Genomic DNA, 21,276 nt, shown 5'->3' with positions numbered 1-21,276 from the left:
CGTGGGCAAGTCACTTCACTTCTCTGGGCCTCAGTGACCTCATCTGTAAAATGGGGATTAACTGTGAGCCTCACGTGGGACAACCCGATGACCCTGTACCTACCCCAGCGCGTAGAACAGTGCTCTCTACATAGGAAGCGCTTAACCAATACCAACTTTATTATTCTCTGGGCCTCAGCGAAATGGGGGTTTGAGTCTGTGAGCCCCACGTGGGACCGGGGTTGTGTCCAAGCCGATTTGCGTGCGACCATCCCGGCGCTTAATAAAAGCTTGACCAAAGCCATAGATATTATTGGTTATTTTTATTGAGGGCAGAGTGGGCAGAGGGAGGGGGAGAAATGCCACCCGCCCGCCTGACCCTGCTGGGGCCCGTCCGCCGCCGGCTCGTTTTTTCGGCGCATGCTCAGAAGGCGGTCCGCGGCCGGCCCCGCTTCGGGAACGCGGATTGTTCGCCCCCCTCCCTTCCCCCCCGCGCCGACGCGATGAACGTGCCCTGCGTGCGGGTGCCCGCTCGCCCCGCCCGGCGCTTTCTCCCCGACGGGCAGCGGCGGCGCTCGGGAGGGGGAGGCCGCGTGCTTGCGCCTGGGAGGGGGGGGGGGCGACGTGCGCGCGGCCGGCGCGGCGGGCGCGTGCACGGGCCGGCGGCGGCGACGCGCCTGCGGAGGGCGAGCGATCCCAGCCAGGTAGGAGGCCAGGACCGGCCCCGAGCGGGGCAAGTCCAAACGACCGGGTCGGAGACCATCGGGGGGGGGTGGGGGGGGACACCATCCAATCGGTCGTTATTTCCTGAGCTCGGACGATGCGCAGAGCACTGGCCTAAACGCTCGGAGCGTCCGGTTCGGCTGCACTTGGGGGTGTCGGAGGGAAAATCGGGGAGGGCCTCGGGGAGGAGGCGGCTCCCCTGGATTTATAATCGTAATAATGTTGGTCTTTGGGAAGCGCCTCCTCTGGGCAGAGCATTGGCCTAAACGCTCGGGGCGTCCGGTTCGGCCGCCCGCCTGCACTTTGGGGTGTTGGAGCGAAAAGCAGGGGGGGCCTCGGGGAGGAGGCGGCTCCCCCGGGTTTACAATCACGATACTACTAAGGCTGGTATGTGTGAAGCGCTTACTATGTGCAGAGCACTGGCCTAAACGCTCGGGGGGTCCCGTTCGGCCGCCCGGCTGCACTTTTGGGGTGTTGGAGCGAAAAGCAGGGAGGGCCTCGCGGAGGAGGCGGCTCCCCTGGATTTATTCATTCGGTAGTATTTACTGAGCGCTTACTATGTGCAGAGCACTGGACTAAGCGCTTGGAATGGACAGATCGGTAACAGAGACAGGCCCTGCCCTTTGACGGGAGCACAGTCTAATCGGGGGGAGACGGGCAGACAAGAACAATAGCAATAAAGAGAATCAAGAATGTTGGTATTTGTTAAGCGCTTAATAATGTTGGTATTTGTTAATAAGGTTGGTATTTGTTAAGCGCTTACTATGTGCAGAGCGCTGTTCTAAGCGCTGGGGTAATACAGGGACATCGGGTTGGCCCACGCGAGGCTCACAATCTCCATCCCCATTTTTCAGATGAGGTCACTGAGGCCCAGAGAAGTGAATAATGTTGGTATTTGTTAAGGACTTCCTGCGTGCAGAACACTGTTCTAAGCGCTGGGGGAGATACAGGGGAATGAGGTGGCCCCCCCCCGTGAGGCTCACAGTCCCATCTGCCAGATGAGGGAACTGAGGCACAGAGAAGCGAAGTGACTTGCCCACCGTCACACAGCTGACAAGGGGCAGAGTTGGGATTCGAACCCGTGACCTCTGACTCCCAAGCCCGGGCTCTTCGCACTGAGCCACGCTGCTTCCCAGATTTATGCATCTGCCTTCAAAAGTAACCAACTCCCTCCCCCCAAAAAGGCAGAGAAGCAGGGTGGTTCAGTGGAAAGAGCCCGGGCTTGGGAGTCAGAGGTCGTTTGGTTGAATTTGGGAGGAAATACTCTTCTGCATACACATTAGGTTCCCAGGAGGTCAGTCACAAAGCGCAGGAAGGCACATTTTCTTACTTTTATCCCAAATATTATCGGGAAAGATATTGACTTTTCATTCGAGACCCACATCGCCAACTGTTGTCATTTGCAGTAATTCTTTTCTCATTAAATAATCACTTTGCAGGAGGCGGTTTTATTGAATTAACTAAAATGCAAGAAACTTTACATAGGAAACCCATTTAGGGCCTCAGCGAGCACTGCATGTTGTCTGATGATGTGTCTTATCCCCATGGACTTGCTGGGGGTCATTAGTGTAACTGCCTTAGTAGTCACAGCTGCCTTTGTCTCTTCCTTAGTGACTTGGGGCAAGTCACTTCCCTCCTTCGGGCCCCAGTCACCTCATCTGGAATAAAGGGATAAAAATAATAATGTTGGTATTTGTTAAGCGCGAGCTCTGTGCAGAGCTCTGTTCTATGTGCTGGGGTAGACATAGGGGAATCAGGTTGTCCCACGTGGGGCTCACCGTCTTAATCCCCATTTTACAGATGAGGTGACTGAGGCCCAGAGAAGCGAAGTGACTCGCCCACAGTCACACAGCTGACAAGTGGCAGAGCTGGGATTCGAACTCATAACCTCTGACTCCAAAGCCCGTGCTCTTTCCACTGAGCCACCCTGATTAAAACTGTGAGCCCCACCTGTTTCCCTTGTATCTACCCAGCGTTTAGAGCAGGGTTTGGCACATAGTAAGCGCTTAACAAAAGACAGGTTATTATTATTATCGCTCCGAAGGCACTGGAGTTGAAAGCGCCCCAGACCAAGCTGCAGTGGTATGCACTAACATTGCTGAGTGGCTAAAAGCAGCGCTTAGTACAGTGCTCGGCACATAGTAAGCGCTTAACAAATACCATCATTTTTATTAAAAAGAAAGTCGGATCCTCTCCTTTCTTGCGGCTTTATGTATCCAACGCTCAGTCCTGGGCCCTGTGCCCCGTAAGGGCCCAATAAAGATGATTGCTTGATTTAAAGATGATCGATGGCCCTACCCAAAGACAACCCAGAGGTCCCGACACGTCTTTTGTTTTGCTGTGTTTTAATCGCAGTAATGTACAGGGCAAAATACAGATTGATCCGTTGGAACTATCTTGGTAAGTTGATTTGAGTGGGGTTAAGCGACTTGCTTGGGAAGATTGGCTGGTGAAAGTTTTCTTTAGGGAATAGTGATGTGCCACTTGGAGGTACAATTTAGAGAATGTTGGGCTGCTGTAATGTAACTTCATTAGATCAAGGCCACCATGTTTTAGGAGGGCTGGCTGAGTCAAAAACCAAAAGAACAAAAACAGTGTTGGAACTTAAACTGGCCTCACAGATGCTCAACTTGGAGTAGTTTCACTCTGACAAGGCCCAGTATATGAGCACCATAAGGAAGAAATTTGGTAATTAAAGAAAAATGAAATAAATTATGGAAGTGATGGTTTAGGCAACTCTGAATCTCTCAGATCTTCTAAGAGTTTCTTTGGATATGATACTGGTATTTGTTAAGCGCTTACTATGTGCCGAGCACCGTTCTAAGCGCTGGGGTAGACACGGGAATCAGGATGTCCCACGTGGGGCTCACAGTCTTAATCCCCATTTGACAGATGAGGTCACTGAGGCACAGAGAAGTTAAGTGACTCGCCCACGGTCACACAGCTGCCAAGGGGCAGAGCTGGGATTCGAACTCATGACCTCTGACTCCAAAGCCCGTGTTCTTTCCACTGAGCCATCAGTCTATATGTCCATGTAACCCTTTAGTCAGTTTAGTCAGTTGAAGAATGAAACATTATTTCCCTCTTAACTGGTTAAGATGAATGCAGAAATCGACTTCTGTTTCTTTTTGTGGCTATATGGTTTTCAAAAATCGGTTTTGACGGTGAGTCTTCGTCAAAATCACAGATAGACAATTTGTGCTTCCATGCTTGAACAACACATCTGGCTAATCTTCAAAATGCCTTGGCCTGGAAAATCATATACTAGAACTAACCACGTCAATAATGAAAAAAATCTAAGATTAAAGGCATTTGGAGTTTCTCCAGCCATCCTTTGGATCAGGTAGTTTCGTTTCATGATCTCTATAGTAATCAAACACTTTGCTTCTCCTAACTCTAAGGTTTAAGGCTAAGGTTTGGGAGGCTTCGAAGGGAACTGCAGAGCCCGAATGGCAGGGGCGAAGACTCCGTGAATAGAGCCGACTACCTGCTGGTACCTTCTCTAGCACTCATCTCCTAGACCATTATTTGTTTTGATGCCAGGAGGATAAAGAGTTATATTGACTTTGTGGTTTTTTTGCCCTCTGTGGAGAGGGTGGTGATGTGAGGAGTGTTGTGGTAATCCTCATGATGATTGTGAAGTTATGAGTTGTAGTTCTGGCGTATATGTGATAATTGAGGTATGACGATTTTACTGTTCTTAGTTTCTGCATTTTTAAAAATGGAAATCATGGTGTCTTTTTATCTGGAACCCAACCCTTTTGTTATGCAAAGGGAGATTCACTTTGGAGTTGCTGTATATACCCGTTGTTAGGTAGGGATTGTCTCTGTTGCCGAATTGTACTTTCCAAGCACTTAGTACAGTGCTCTGCTCACAGTAAGTGTTCGATAAATACGACTGAACGAACGAATGAATCCTGTCATCCATTCTTACCCTGTCAGACCCAACAAAGCCTTACTGTATAGGCTATTGCTGGAAAACTGACACCATTCCAGGACATCCTTCATGGTAATCTTGTCTTGACATTTCATGTAGAGTATAGCTCATGGATAGCCCCGGTGATACTGGATGTAAAGCTCCAGGTCTTGATGGTCAGGGACTACTTCAGCTAATAGTGTAGGGTGAAGCCCCGTCAGTCTCCCAGAAACTGCTGATCTCCATTTTAGTTTTCTACTTTTTGGACTAACTGTACATTATCGGATAGGGTGACGGTAGTGATGGAGTCCGTATCGTAAACAGTGGACGTGCCTTTGTTATCATTAGTTATGAAGATTTTTGGAACCGAGTATCCCTGTGACAGAATTGATCATGATGGTATTTGTTAAGCGCTTACTATATGCCAGGCACTGTTCTGATAGTGCTAGTGGTTTGCGCAGAGCTGCTTGCACTGTTTTGTCTCTGCTGATCATGTTCCCACTGGGTCAGTGGGTGCTACAAGCAAATGGACAGTCAGGGATTTGGCACATTTTTTTTATTGCCCAGTGCAAGTTTAAAACTTTACATACAAAACCCATTTAGGGCCAAAGCAGTCACTGCTTGGTGTCTGATGTGTTTTATCCCAATAGACTTGCTGGAGGTCGTTAGTGTAACTGCCTTAGTAATCACAACAGCCTTTGTCTCTTCCTTAGCAGCTCTTTTCAAGATACTTAGTGAGCCTAGCTACCACATGAGATGTCTCGGTGATTATTAAGGGTTGGATAATATTCCTACCAAGAGAGCTGATTTGAATGAAAGCAGTTATTTCAGAGTGGCTGGTGAACATCTTGGGTTTGCTCCTAAGATAACTTGGGTTTTCTTCAGCCTTATTATCAGGGCCAAGACTTTTGCTATCATCGCTAGACAACTGTTCAGTGATCCTCACAACTGGACCATCTAGCTTCTTAATAAAAAATGCCAAACAAACCTGCCTGCTTCTGTCTGGGTGGAGCGAAGATTAATTCTTGCTTCTGGTTTGTTCAAAGTACTTTAAGTGCCACCTGGGCACTTTAATACTTGGATGAATGACTAGAAAGGGGAGGTAGGCTGAGGCTGTTTGCTTCTCCATGGCTGACTGACCTTAATTGCCCCCGAAGTTCATTAATCAAAACAGAATTATTTCCTTCAATTTGCCCTTCCATCCAGTACACCGTTTTTCACTTCTGGGACTGAACAAGCTTTTTGAATTTGCAGTCGTGGTTTCCTAGCCCATTTTGAGTTTTCAACTCCAGTTTCTATTTTTTGTTTCCTTTTAGACTACCGTGGTATTTACTTTTAAGTAACCATGGTTGTATTTGGCCTGGACAAAGCCACCTTTATTCCAAGCCAACTGCATTCAGTCATGTTACCTCTGGCCATGGAATCCCATTGTGTTTTTCAGATACTGTAGCAGAGTTCATTCGAGTTTGCCAGGCAACTAATTGTAACTGCCTAGAGTTCACTTTAACCTTAGGTTCACGGGCAACTGTGAACTTTAAGCAGCTGTGAACTTTAAGCAGCTACAATGAGTTCCTTGTGATTTGCTTAAGAACTATTGACCAGAAGCACAGTGACATCCCAGTCACTCTGCTACTTGAATTGAGTTTAGAATGTGTTTCTATTCCCTTTTATGTAAACCTCCTCAAATTTTACCCAGTGTTTGAGAAACCAAAAGGTTTTTTCCATTTCTTTATTCCACAAGCCTTAGGTATTACTCTAGTTTTGCTCAGGTACTTCCAGGAACCCTACCCCATGATTGGAAAGGAAAACCATACTTATAATGAGGAGTGATCAAGTCATGGAGAGCATATATCCTCTTAATAAAAAACACCAGATATGCCTGCTTCTCACTGGGTGGAGCATAGATTAATTTTTGCTTCAGGTTTGTTCAGATAGTTTACCATTATAACTATTATTATTATTCCCAAATCTTTGAGTATCAATCACTTATAGATCACCCGTGAGTGGCTTAATTCCTCTTCACTCTGCAGACCAACCCTCACGTTCCATTTAGTCACCTACGTCCTTGTTTGGGCTATTGGGCATTCAATAAATATGAGAATGAGTGACTTGAAAGGGGAGGTAGGCAGTTCTCCATGGCTGATTGACCTTAATTGGCCCCCAAGTTCATTAGTCTTTTTCAGTCTCCACAGAGAATGTGACAAGAGGCTAAACTTTTGTATGTCTCCGGCCTACGGGGGAGAGCTGGGAAGTTGTATAATACAGACCGGAGAAGAGAACTCCGAGAGCCCAAACTATTTCTGTGTTGCTTCTCTTTTACAGAGCTTTTATTTTAGGAATTACTAATCGCTGTGCTGCTGGGTTGCAGTAAAAACAGGTCTTTCTAGCACAGGGTTTTTTCATAGGACACAATTTTGTTGGTTCCATGACAACCTATTATCCGTTTTCCCCTCCCTCCTTCCCTCTCTCAGCAGGAAGGCAAGTCAGGGCAGGGACCTTAATTTACCAGGAGGAGCCTCGTACTGTAAGGTGACAGTGAGGAGCGGTACCTCACTCACCCCGATGCTTACAAACCCGGGAAGTTGGGACTCTTTCCTTCCTTCCTCTCTTTGTTTCCTCTGCCCCCGGATTTCCACGCCTACCTGCTGCTGTGTCAAGTCAGCCTTACCCACCCAAAGACTTTCACCTGCAGATTGCCAGACCATTACACTGTTACCTCCTGATCACGGACGGAGTAGCCTTGGCTACCGTGAGACCCACCTTCCCTCAATGGTAGGTCCGTGACTCTACAAGGAATGAGTAGTTATCCCCAGCTGGTTCCAAGATGTTCAGTGTCTTCTGTGTTCGGTCTCCACTGAAGATATTGGGTTCCGTGGGAAGTGCCGCGTGAGCAGTTTGTCAGCCTTGCTCCTTACAGTGTTCAGAACCTGATGTGAAAGCATTTCCTCTAGAAATTAAAAGATACCTGACTCCTGAAATGTATAGAAGTTTCATTCTTTGACCTAGAGGTCAAAAAGCAATGCTTTTTGTTCATGGCCTAATGGAAGAGCAAGGGCTTGGGAATCGAAAGACCTAAATTCTAATCCTGACTCTGCCACCTGCCTGCAGCGGGGCCTTGGGCAAGCCACTTAACTTCTTGTGTGTCAGTTTCCTCATCTGTAAAATGAGGATTAAATACCTGTCCTTCCTCCTACTTGAACTGTAAGTGCTGTGTGGGTCAGGGACAGTGTCCAATCTGATTATCTTCTATCTACCCCAGCGCTTCTTACAGTGCTTGGTACATAAATGTTTTTTAAAAGCACCATTATAACTATTATTATTATTCCCAAATCCTTGAGTATCAATCACTTATAGGTCGCCCATTATTGGTGGCTTAATTCCTCCTCATTCTGCAGACCAACCCTCACGTTCCATTCCGTCACCTACCTCCATGTTTGGGCTAGAGATAAGTATGCCACTGTTGAAGTGGATTAAGAACAAGATCACCCATTCCTCTTCCATATCCCTCCCGTAGAAGCTGTGTGGTGGTAAGCATGAGACAGCTAAGGGGCACACAGCCAGGACACAGCACCCTTGACGCAGCTTCCTTCAGAAAGTGAAGCCCGAGACTTCTTTCAGGCTTGAGCCGGATCAGGGCACTGGGGTGCTGGCAGACAGCTTGGATCGGGCCTGGCCGAGAATTTTGGCCCCTCTAGGGCTCCCGACTGGATGTGCTCGTTCGATACTAATTTTTCTGCTTTTACTTTTACTTAATAAACTAAAATATGTTCCCTCGTTTTTCTCATGCAAACCAGAATATCAAACCACAGTGCTCAATAAATGCCATTGATGACTGAGCACTTACTGTGTGCAGAGGACTGTACTCAGCGCTTGGGTGACTATAGTACAACAGAGTTGGTAGACGTGTTCCCTGTTCACAAGGCGCTTCCAGTCTAGCATAACCTCTCCAGATGGAAGGAGGAGTCAAATCACCCATCCGCAGCAACCCCTGTTTTCCTCGGTGAAAGTTGCTATGCCCAGGGAAAGAGGCTACGGTCTTTCCCCTTTAGAAGCTACCAGAGAGCAAAGATGCTGGGTGGGAGAGTTGAAACCTCTCCCCCCCCCTAATAAAGCACTCTGGGATGTAGCATCATAGCTGCACTCGAATTACAAATATTTTAAGACTAGATTCTTCTCTACTTTTGCCCTGCATTAGGCAATCCATTTACATCAGCAACTTACAATAAGATGCCTTCCCTCCCTTTAGGATTAAAATAGGACTTTTATATATGTCATTAATTATAATCAAAAGAAGTCCCAGCTTCAGAAGACTGACAGGTTAGGAAAATAAAAAGAGCAGAATCTGTGAAACCCTCAGTTGACGCAGAAAAGCTGCAGATCCATTAGTGAATACATTTTCCAGTGTCCATTCGGAAGCCTCTTCCACATAGAAGGACCACACCTTAAGCAAATATTGCCACCTCTTTCGATTCACTCATCAGTATTGTTGATAGCTAGTAAAAATCTACAAGCCGTGAGATCTGTTTTCAGAACTGTTTTGTTCACCATTTTGTGTGGCTACCAATCCTTTTTGGTATAGTTCCAATTCAAAATAATTAAAATGCCTTTTGTACAAAAGGATATAACTATTTAAATTAATGATGAAATAATTGTTTAAATGGTAATTTAACCCCCCACCCCCCTTCACTGAAGGTAATTTTAATACACATTTCATTTGTGTTTAAATCTGTATTTCCTTTGAATTCACCATAAATATTGACTATACAGCGTTATTCATAATTTTAGTGGGAGAGGAAAGTGGAATTTTGGTATTTGCATTGTGATTGACTTATTCAAGCGAGGATTGCTTAACCTTACTCGAATGTATTTCATTTTAGAGTACTTTTGCCCTGCAATTGTAATAATACTACAAAATTGATCTTGTCTGGGGCTCTTGTTTTATAAGGAGAAAGTTTTAGTGGTGAAATCAATTTTTATGTTAGATTAACTGATTCATGTTCGCCACTTAGATCTGCAAACTAAAATATAGTGACTTTCAAAATAGAGGTGCAGAAATGGTTATTCCTGTTACAACAGCATGAGAGGTTGAAGCAATATGGGAATGCGTTATGAGTGCCAGATAGTTTTTTGGGTTTTTTTTTTCCTGAATCAAAATGAAATACTGGAGACCTGTGAATGATGTAGTTACACTGGCACCGATATAGTTAAGATTATGCCAACATTTACAGTACAGAGTGCCTTTATATAGCATGCTTCACAACAGTCTTGGGGCACTTTCCATCTTAAGAGCTAATTAAAAGCACCATCAAACATATTTCTTTCATTTGGACATAAAACTAGAACAGACTTGACTTTTTGAGAGTTAGCCAGAAGCTGATTTCCGTATTAATTCCTGTTTGTCAGAGGCGTATAAGTTTATTTGAAAATTTGTTCAGAATGAAGTGTAATGCAGTGTCTTAGTTTAGAAATGTGTGGGTTCTCTATATAGTGTTACCAAATTTTAAGGGTTGATGTATGAGAAACAGTGTCACTGCTTCTACCTCATATGAATATGATCCATTTAGAGAATTCCTCACATGTGACTAAACACAGTCTCTAAATTTTAGTATTTGAATTGAGGTTGTCTAAAGCAAACACTGATCCCTGATCCAATAATATTGGAAAACTAAGTGAAAATGAATATTCAAGGCGAAGTATAGATGGGAATTCTCTCGGGTTCACGACATGTTGGACCGTTGGACAGGCCATTTGCCAACTCAGCTACTGCCTTTCTTCCTGCCATGCATGCTACTGTTTTCTGAGTTTCCCACTAGGGCTGCAGTCACCAGCCCTGGGTGCTGCTATTCTCTCTCTTTCCGTCCCCACTCCCACTCAGCCAGCAAGAGGCCTATAAGATGGCAGCACAAATGGTTGAGTGGTGGAACTGGGAGCCGTAGTGGGGCTAAACTGCGGGTATTCCTTCTGCCACGAACCTGCAAACCTTCCCCACTTTCCCCTTACCTTTCACTCTGCGGTGTCGCAGCAATAATAATAAAAAAAAAAGTTTGCACATCCACACCTGCCTAGACCAATGACTTACAGATTTTAAACTCTCAATGATGTAGTTGGACAGCAGCACTTCGTGGCTTTGATAGGCCCCTTTTGGCCACCACACTTGTTGAAATCTCATCTTTTGCATTTGTTTTTGATTTATATTATTTCGGCTTCCCTTTCGTGTCTGTCGCCAAACCGTTCCCCACCATGGTTTTTAGATTGTGATTCCTTGGAGGGCCAGAAGCCAAGTCTGATTCTCTCCCGTGTGTTTTTTTTCCCCCAGCGCTTAGTACATGCTCTGCACACAGTAAATGCTTAATAAATACAATTATGACTACCGTTGGTAGCTTCTAGTTTGGGCTGGCTAGAGTTGTGTGCCTGTTAGCAAGGTCTGCCAAGGCCCAAACCCTCCCTATCCCCAAGTCATGTGGCTTAGCCAATTCAGAAATAATGTCAATCATTAGTGAATTCATTAAGCAGTTGCTGTGAGCGGCGCACTGTAGTAAACTGTTGGGAGAGTGCACTGCAATAGAGTGGGTGCATACAACCCCTGTCTACAGGCTAGAGAGGGAGGCAGGCACTGAGGTTTCTGGGAGTTGTGACCGAAAGATGTTAAAATATGGCAGATAACTGAACAAACTAATGCACAATTAAATGCTCTAGGGAGCTGGAGCAGTAGCTAATGGTCTTCTTCCATTTAGGCTGAGTCCCTTGGTATGAAATTGACTCGCAAATTTTGCATTTCTTTAAGTAGTTTAAGCAGCGTGCCCTAGTGGAAAGAACACCTACCTGGAAGTTACGGGTCATGGGTTCTAATTCCGGCTCTGCCGCTTGTCTACTCTGGGACCTTGGACAAGTCACTTAGCTTGTAGGCCTCCATTGTCTCATCTGTAAAATGGACTTTAAATCCTACTCTCTTCTAAGAGTAAGTACCATCATTATTATTAGTACTAATGACAACCCAAGGATGCTTTCACACCAGAGGTGGAATATACGTGGAAACCAGTTGGTTTTCCTAACATGCCCGTATCTGGAGTAAATTGTACTTCTTTTGTGGGGCAGGCCATATCTTGCAATGCTCGAAACAAATTATGAGGTCCTATGGATAATATTATGGCTTCAATAAAATATAATATGAAGAAATCCATTATCTACTACCGATAAGCTAAGTCAGTTTGCTTCCCAAGATCCACTGTGACCTCTGGTTATTATTTGGTTAATAACTCAAATTACCATTTTTTGGGCATTAGCTTTTAGGTTAGATCTCCAATCCAGGCTTAGAAAACATCTGTGGGTTTTTGTGGTGGTGGTTTTGTTTGGGTTAGTGTAAAGTTGTGTACACTAGTCATAATGACTGCTGATATTTGTCAATATCAATACTGCATTTTGTTTTTTGTTTTGGTTAGCGGAAAGTTGTGTACACTAGTCATAATGACTGTTTAGGTTTGTCAATATCAATTCTGCTATTTGTTTTTTGTTTTGGTTAGTGTAAAGTTGTGTACACTAGGCATAATGGCTTTTGATGTTTGTCAGTATCAATACTGCCTTAGCTGCTGCCAGACTACATTGCACTTTGGGAGAAATTTTTGGGGTCAGGTTTACACTCATTTCAACCCATATGTTGAGAGGTGTAGGACCGTGCCAACTCCCCAGGGCCATCAATTGGCTGCGTCAGGTCGCCTGCTTGGGTCACTCATTGAGTGACTGAGAATCAGCTCAGATAATGGTATCCCTTGTTTCCTTGAAATTTGGGAAGTGAAGGTTTTCTAGAGCCAACTCAGCTCTCCCCTGGCGTCCTCAAAATGAAGGAAGACAGATCCAACACAAGTAGAAAGGTTGCCCAGTGGCTAATTTGCTCTCATCTGCCAAGGATCTTTCCCCTCAAAACAGTTGTCTGCTATTTCAGCAGGTCATCATACTCCTGTTGAAAGGTGGTGGCATTTGCTTAGCCATGTTGGAAGGCTGTTTCTGACAAATAAAGCTCCCCAAATCAAAAGCCGTGTCCTGGTCCTTTAAAGAAAAAAGATGCTTACTGCAGCAGACACCTGGAGTTTAGCTCAGGTCTGAGACTCCATAATACCACCTGCATATGAAACCCAAGAGCTGAACAAAGGGGCAAATGTGAGGACTAGGTCTCCTCTGGAGATTCCAATTTTCATTAGGTGGGTGATTTGGATACTATTTTGAGTTTAAGGACTATTGAAATTAGACTCATTCAAAACTGTTACTGAACTACACTATTAGATGAAGAGAAAACTGGGGATTCGGTGCAAGAGATGACCTCTTTGCTCAAGAGAAAAATGGCTGTAGGTAATGCTACAGTGTTATCTAGGTCACATTTCTTAAAGAGTAAGTTTATAAGCAAAGTTCTAACTAGGGAGGACCTCTGGCCGCAGTGGTCTGTTTAATTGTTAATTTAAGTTAGTTTAGTCATTAGTCAAATCAGTCGATGGTATTTTAGTGCTTACTGTTCTGGTAAGCACAACCGTTTGCCGAAACCATGATCCCTGAAGTGGACGTAGCAGGGCAGCAGATGTTGATCATATAGATGTAACAGGAGCAAGAACAAGGATGTAGTGGTTAGGAACATCAGTGCACTGGGGTCAAGTGACCACATGAATAATAGGATATGTGGATGTGTTAACGCTAAAGTTGGCTGGCAACAACACAGGCTTGGGAGTCAGAGGATGTGGGTTCTGATCCTCGCTCTGCCACTTGTCTGCTGTGTGAACTTGGGCAAGTCACTTAACTTTTGTGCCTTAGCTACCTCATCTGTAAAATGGGGATTAAGACTGTGAGCCCTTTGTGGGACAGGGACTGTGTCCTGACTTTATGTTGTATCTAGTCCAGCGTTTAGAACAGTGCTTGGCACTTAGTAAGTGCTTAATAAATACCATTATTATTATTATTTAAAATTACAGGGAGAGAAAATGGCAGAGTGCAAGGAAGGATAAGTGCTCTGGGGTCGGGCTGAATATCAAAGTGGTCCAGTGCCTAGACAATGCAGAAATGAGGGGTTAGTCACGAAGGGCTCTTGGAGGAGATGTGATTTTGGTAGGGCTCTGAAGATGGGAAGAGTGAGTTCCAGGCCAGAGGGAGGATGTGTGATCACTGTTTCAAAACACAAATTGAGGAACAGCCGACTACCCTCCCAGTAAGGTCCTGAGCTCTCTCAAAATATCCCAGTCAAGAGTCCCCACAGCAGGATTGCAAATATAATCCTTGTTATTTTGTGAAAACTGGTCAAACCGTTAGCCAGAGATGAAGGAAGCAGGGGAAAATTGTTGCTTTGGCAATTTGCAGAGTATCCTAGCAGTCTTACATACAGAAATGGAAGTTTAATAAAGAGGTGAAGAGGGAAAGACAGCTAAATCCAAGGTCTCAGTCTTCACGAGGTATATACAAGCTTCAGTGAGTAGGGACTTCAGTAATCACATAAGCTTTCATGGGCTTGAGCACATGTATTCACATTTCACCCCTTAGAAAGAGCCAACCATTTTTAGCTTCAAGAGAGTGCACAGAAAGTCCTTATAGCCTGAAACTTCAAAGCTTTGCCTGGTCTGCCGATTGGCTAGGCTTCTGTAGCCACGAGTCACCTCCTACCAAGTGGTTGCAATCTCCCAGAAAATTCTGAGAATTGTCTTTGAGTAACTTGGGAAATATCGGTCCTATTGGTTACAGTTCTGCCTCTAATAGGTAATCAATAAATGTTAAATTGACAAAGCGATGATCGGATAAGTGTCTTAACGTGGGTGTTTCTCTATTTAATACTGATTTCTCTTGTGACTTTAGTCAGGGCTCTTAAATGTTCTCTATCTTGACCAGTTTTTTAAAAATAAAATTGTCCCGTGTGGGTGTTCCGATTAAGTAATCGAGAATGCATCACACACTTTAAAGATGAAAAAATACCCAGATTTAAAGTTCTCAAAGTCACTGCAAAATTCGAAGCCAATTTTGAGTAATGGATTCTATTTTTAGAGCCCCAAATAACTTTTTAAAATTTTCAAGGTTTTTTTTATTGCAAGAAAGCCCAAATCTCAGAAGTAGTCAACTTCACACAGCACTTAATGTGCATGTCCTTATACTCTGCCGTTTTTCTAATTTGTATTATATTTTAATGTCTCTTCATCTAGTAGGCAGGCTCTTTGAGGGCAAAGAGTGCTTGATATACTGCTGTGCACACAGTAAGTTTCTGATACCTACCATTATTTCTTGGGTTGGACTGTCTCCTCCCCTTTCTTCCACAAAGGCACATTTAATCATTAAGGTATTTGGGAGAATTGGTTTATGGATGAGAGATTTATTTTTTTTCCCATCCCTTGCCATTGATTTGGAAGGTCTGGGATAGACCTAAAGCCTGTGACTCTATTTAAGAGTAAGCTGCAAGTCCAATTCCTTCTTCAAATTACCCAGTATATGCCTCAGTGTTAAGAGGCAGACCATCCCTAGGTGAAAATTAATTGTGGCTAATGAGTATCTGGCACTGGTCCATCAGCCAAAAAGCTGTAACACCGCTTCATTATCAGCCTGCAATTTAGAGATCATTGCCAATTTGTTCCGTTTTAGTCCAGCTGGTTCCGTGATTTAGGATGTTTTCTAGATTAATCCATAAAGGTGTATGCTTTCCAGTCTGATTTTGAGGTGAGAAACATGAGAGACAGCTTAGTGGGTAGTGCACGGGCCAGGGAGTCACAAGGACCCGGGTTCTAATCCTGGCTCCGCCGTATGTCTGCTGTGTGACCTTGGGCAAGTCACTGAACTTCTGGGTCTCAGCTACCTCATCTGTAAAATGGGGTTTAAGAGCATTAGCCCCATGTGGGACAGGAACTGTGTCCAACCTGATTCACTTATATTCACCCCGGTACTTAGAACAGTGCATGGCACACAGTAAGTACAGTGCATGGCACATTATCATCACTGCTTTCCCTTTAATTACTTCTCTAGTCTCTTTCACATTCCCATTAGGCATGCCACAAGTTGAATGTAAGCCTTTGAATAGGTTTATAATTCCCAGGGTATGGTGTATTGCTTATTTCTCTTTTTATGAGTCAAAACCTGACTGAAGTCCCAAAAGGCTGGAACATCATGTGGCAAGCGTTTGGAGGCTGAGGACCCGAGGCTTGGCCACTTGACTCACGGGTCTGCTCTTTCTCTAAAAGATCAGTGGTTCCCAGCTGGGTCACCGCAGTGAGACAAGGAGGCGGCCCAGCATCGCAGCCCCTCTCCTCTTCCACACCCCCAGGGGAGCAGAGACGTAGGACGGACGGGCCACCCCCAGAAGAACACCCTGCCCTTGGGGCCACCACTGCCTTTTCTTACCCAGCCAAGCATCAAAATACTGTGGCCCTTTGGACTGAGCGCTGGCCAGAAGGCACTTTAAGACCCGTTGGCGCTTTCACTGTAGCTCAGCAGGCCTTTCCAAGTTTGCAGACTGTCCCGGTAAATTGCTCCCTCCCCCTTTCCGGCCCCTGCACAGCTCAGCCTGCCATTCCCAGTCTCCAGCTCGTGTCTTTCTTGCCTCTCATCAATCAATCGATGATATTTATTGAGTACTTAGTATGGACAGAGCACCGTACTCCTACCTGCACCCTGAACTGATCTCATCCTGTCTCACTTGCCTTCCCTGCCCCCTCGCTCTTCCCCCTTGGTTTTCTGGCCCTTTACTTGTGTTTATATTTAAACGGGTGGTACTGTTAACCGCCATCCACCTCTTCCACTGCATGCCACCCTCTGGGGCTACAAAGCAGGAGAGCAGTGGCCAGATGGGGCCCGGCGGTGGAGGGTCAGGTGGAATGGAGGCCCCAGAGAAGGAACTGTTTCCCCAAACCACCTACCCTCCTCCCGTTCCATCCCAGGCTGGCTCCGGAAGTTGAGAACAGCCAGCCTTCGCCCCCCGTGACCCTTGGATTGCACCATTTCCACTTTCTGTAATTTATTTGAGGGTCTCTCTCCACTTCTAGACTGTAATGTACCTATCTGTAATTTATTTATATTAATGTCTGTCTCCCTCTCTAGACTATAAGCTCTCTGTAGGCAGGGACTATATCTGTGTTATTGTTATATTGTACTCTCCCAAGTGCTTATTGCAGTGCTCTTGCACACGGTAAGCGATCGCTAAATAGCATTGATTACTTTTGGCAGATTGGCTCCGGGGATTGTATGTTCTCTTATAAACTGTTCATTGGTAGCTACACCTACCTAAAAGGCATCTGAAATAGAAACTTTTGCGTAGTAAACTTTTGCCCGATCCTATTTGGGTCGGCCTGTGCATCCAGAGTTCCAGCCATGCCAACAGTTGTACTTATATTAATGTCTGTGTCCCCCTCTAGACTGTAAGCCCTTTACGGGCAGGGAACGGGTCTGCCAATTCTGTTGTATTATACTCTTAAGTGCTAAGTGTAGTGCTCTGCACATAGTAAGTGCTCAGTAAATACCCCTGATCGATAGTAGTAATCCCAGTTGGAAATATGAGAATATAGCATCTAGGCAAACTCATAAAACAGTCATACTAATGTATTTGAACCATAGCGTGTATTTTTAACTACAATCACACTCAATTTTTGTAGGTTTTATGCAAAAGCAAATTGGTTTTTGATTCAACATAATAAAAAGAAACTATTGAACTTTGGCGAGTGCATGAAGTTCATCGTATTTTAAAGTAGTCCCTCCTCTCTGAAATTTCATTTAACTAGACACCAAGGTGCACACATTAATCATAGCAATTTTTCCCAATGCTAAAGCAAAGCAAGGTTTTCTTTCCCCCTTCAGGCTCCACAGTTGTATAAAATATATAAAGAAAAAATTAAGGGGTGATGTTAAATGGGAAAATAATAATTATAGTATTTAAGGGCTTTCTGCGTGCCAACCACTGGGGTAGATACAAGATAAACAGGTCGGACGCAGTCCCTGTCTCACGTGGGACTCACAGTCTAAATGGGAGGGAGAGTACCTATTCTTGCATTTTACGGATGAGGAAACTGAGTCACAGTGATGTGTCCACAATTGCACAGCAACCTTCTTGAGAAACAGCATGTCCTAGTGGATAGAGCACAGGCCAGGGAGTCAGAAGGACCTGGGTTTTAAACCCAGCTCTGCCACTTCTCTGCTGTGTGATCTTGGGCAAGTCCACTCAACTCTTCTGTGGCTTGGTTACCTCATGTGTAAATTTGGGAGTAAAGATTGTGAGCGAGCCCCGTGTGGGGCAAATTAATTATGTTGTAGCTACCCCAGCGCTCAATAAAGCACCTGGCACAGAGTAAGTGTGTAAGAAATACCATTAAAAAAAAATAAAGTGCCTGAGCCAGTGTTAAGAACCTAGGCCCCGTGACTCCTAAACTCAGACTCTTAAAATGGTTCCATCCCTTGTAGTGAACGCCCTCTGTGTGCAGAGCATTGTACTAAGCGCTTAGGAGAATACAAGGAATTCACAGTTTGAATCCATAATAGACATTTCTGCTGCTGCAGTGCCACTCCATGCAGTTGGAGGTCTGACCTCACTTCCTTTCAGGTGGCAGCCACTGAACAGAGTGAGCTGAAGACCAGAACACTGCAATAATAATAATAATAATTATGTGTATGCCTCACCTGCTTCTCCTCCATCTGGTACCCAATTTACCACTGCTGCCAACGCATGGTTGAGCCAGGCCTTCCCTACTGTATTCCCAACACCTCCTGGAGGACTAATTGTGCTCTCTGTTTTCTATAAATTATATATAATCCTTGTCCTGCAAACTCTAAGCAAGGTTTGTTTTGGTTTCTCTAAGCTTGCCACGGACAGGGAATGTGTCTGTTTATTGTTTTAACACGACAGGAACAGAAAATGAGAGACACTGTAGTCTCCTGAGGAGAGAGTCACGATTAAATGGCATTTGAGCAAGTTTGTTAGACTTGGAGCCCTCTTCCTAAGGTCCTTTAGCACTTAGTACACTGTTTTACACACAGTAAGCGCTCAGTAAATACGATTGACTAAATCTTGATGATATAATTTGAACCCCTTTCTCTACCTCAGAGATAAACCGAATTCTCTCATGATATGGGCAAGGGTATCCGTTGCCGATATGTACATTCCAAGCTCTTAGTACAGTGCTCTGCACATAGTAAGCGCTCAATAAATACTATCGAATGAATGAATGAAGCTGGATAGTTATCTAATTGTAGCCTTGGAGGTACATTGGGTACATCCCAGTTCAAGTCTTTGCTGGGCTGGGAACCAAGCATCTGTAAATGTGATGGTGAATCGTTTATAAAAAAAAAAAAACAACCCACCTCCTAAATGTATCTTTCATTCACTACATTCGGGTATTCATATCTTTATACAGTTGTGATTCAAATTCAGAACAAGCGAGAGACTTGTCGAAGACTACATTTCATGCCTCTCTAGGAATCAAGCAATACCCAGGTCCTGGGGAGATAGGTAAAAAAGAGCCTGCGTGGAAGAGAGCCCTGTGCTTTTTTGGTCTGCATCACAGTGGGGTACCTAAGTACTTTAGGAAGAGGGCTCCAAGACTAACAAACTTGCTCAAATGCCATTTAATCGTGACTCTCCTCAGGAGACTACGGTGTGTCTCATTTTCTGTTCCTGTCGTGTTAAAATTCCTGACCATGGACCTTAGGTCCTTTCTTAGGCCTCTGGTTTGGCGAGCCCACCTATTTACCATGCATGGCATTGAACCATTGGCAGCATTCCTCTTTTTCCTTCACCAAATTGCATTCTTTCCTGCGTTCAGAGCGCTACTTAAACTCCCTGAGCCTGCTGGGTGAGTTGCTTTTTTAGGACTAGTACAATTTGTAGCCGATCCCGTTTCCTCTGCCACCCACATTTCAAGTCTCTTTCCTTTGCCACATCACCGTACCCACCCCCTCACACGTCTTTCCATCCCTGGTTGAAGGGGAAAAAAACCCCCATCTCTTTATCTCACTGTTCCACTAAAATGCACGTACCCAAAAAATCCTTTTAAAACAAGTCCTAAAAATTAAGGGATGGGTTTACTGAGTTATCTGGGGGGTTGTTGACTGATTGCTTTGAGAGTTTAGGAATGCGCTGATTGTGCGGTCCCTCCTAAATTCATTCATTCAATAGTATTTATTGAGCGCTTACTATGTGCAGAGCACTGTACTAAGCGCTTGGAATGTACAAATCGGCAACAGATAGAGACAGTCCCTACCCTTCACGGGCTTACGGTCTAATCGGGGGAGACGGGTAGACGAGAACAGTGGCAATAAATAGAGTCAAGGGGAAGAACATCTCATAAAAACAATGGCAAATAGATAGAATCAGGGTGATGTACATCTCATTAAACAAAATAAATAGGGTGATGGAGATATATACAGTTGAGCGGACGAGTACAGGGCTGAGGGGGCGGGACGGGAGCGGACGAGTACAGTGCTGAGGGGGTGGGACGGGAGAGGGGGAGGAGAGGGAAAGGGGGGAGAAGAGGGCCCAGCTGCGGAGAGGTGAAGGGGGAGGGTAGAGGGAGCAGAGGGAAAAAAAGGGGAGAGCTCAATCTGGGAAGGCCTCTTGGAGGAGGTGGGGGCAATGGGCCTAAATCCTTAGGACCTTTGCGTCTCGTCTCCCCAGGGCTCTAGGTTATGGGAACCTGCTGATGGAGGAAGCCAAGAACATTCACTTACCCCAGAGAGCGCACTGATATCATACTTGTAGACAGGTGCCCACTTTCATGTCTGAACTAAAACCCTCTTCTGAGGGTATGCTCTCACTAACCAGTGTTGTCGCCTTCTCAACACTATTATAAGCACACCCCTTTTTTTTCCCATGGCTTTGTTAGGCTCATTTAAAAACTGTGAAAAATGCCTAAATTCAAGCAAACGTATGGTGGATTTAAAAAGATCTAAACAGAGATCATAATGAAATCACTTTTCCCTAATTGGTTACGAGATGTTCTTCCCCTTGACGCTGTTTAGTGCCATTGTTCTTGTCTGTCCGTCTCCCCCGATTAGACTGTAAGCCCGTCAAACGGCAGGGACTGTCTCTATCTGTTGCCGACTTGTTCATCCCAAGCGCTTAGTACAGTGCTCTGCACATAGTAAGCGCTCAATAAATACTATTGAATGAATGAATGAATAAAGTATCGAATAGCTAATATGGCTTCCGTTTCCAATCCCATGTCGCATGTCATTCATCGTCGTATTTATTGAGCAGTGACGGTGTTCGGAACACCGTATTAAGCGCTCGGGGGAGTACAAGACGATAAACGAATCCGTTTCCTGCCCATAACGAGCTTACAGTCCTTACCCTGTGCTATGGCTGCTAGCAGTAAGTCTCTGCCTTGTTTCCCCCTAAATCCACTGCTACGTATCATTGGAAATATGTTGAACATTGTTTGAAATGAGGTTTTTGGGCACAGAGTGTTCCACTAGTTATTCTTAGCCCAGCTGTAATGTTTGACATGGCTGAAAGGACAGGGAAAAAAACTTGTTTATAGACCGCCCCTGCTGTTGCACATGGCACTGCCCTGAGCCAGGCAAAACAAAACACCTCTCCATAAATAGTGTTTCTGTAAACTGTGCCATAAGTGATGGGAAGGGTAGGAGTAAACAGGCACTGGTGTGCCCAAGAGCAAGGAGACGTGTTATGGTTTCGTACTCGGTGCGGGGTTTTTTGTTTT

The 21,276-nt window shown here is 44.9% G+C and overlaps 1 protein-coding gene across 1 annotated transcript in view; it reads left to right on the top strand.

The window, feature by feature from the left end:
* The first annotated feature begins 626 nt into the window (after nt 1-626).
* BTBD3 (BTB domain containing 3) overlaps nt 627-21,276 on the top strand; it is a 33,785-nt gene continuing 13,135 nt past the window's right edge. The window contains exon 1 of the mRNA XM_029071731.1: nt 627-683. The gene's annotated coding sequence lies outside the window, so the exon portion shown is untranslated. The remainder of the gene's footprint in view (nt 684-21,276) is intronic.

This window comes from Ornithorhynchus anatinus, chromosome 9 (genome assembly GCF_004115215.2).
Source record: "Ornithorhynchus anatinus isolate Pmale09 chromosome 9, mOrnAna1.pri.v4, whole genome shotgun sequence".
NCBI classification, from domain to species: Eukaryota; Metazoa; Chordata; class Mammalia; order Monotremata; family Ornithorhynchidae; genus Ornithorhynchus; species Ornithorhynchus anatinus.
This window is presented reverse-complemented; position numbering and strand designations above follow the sequence as displayed.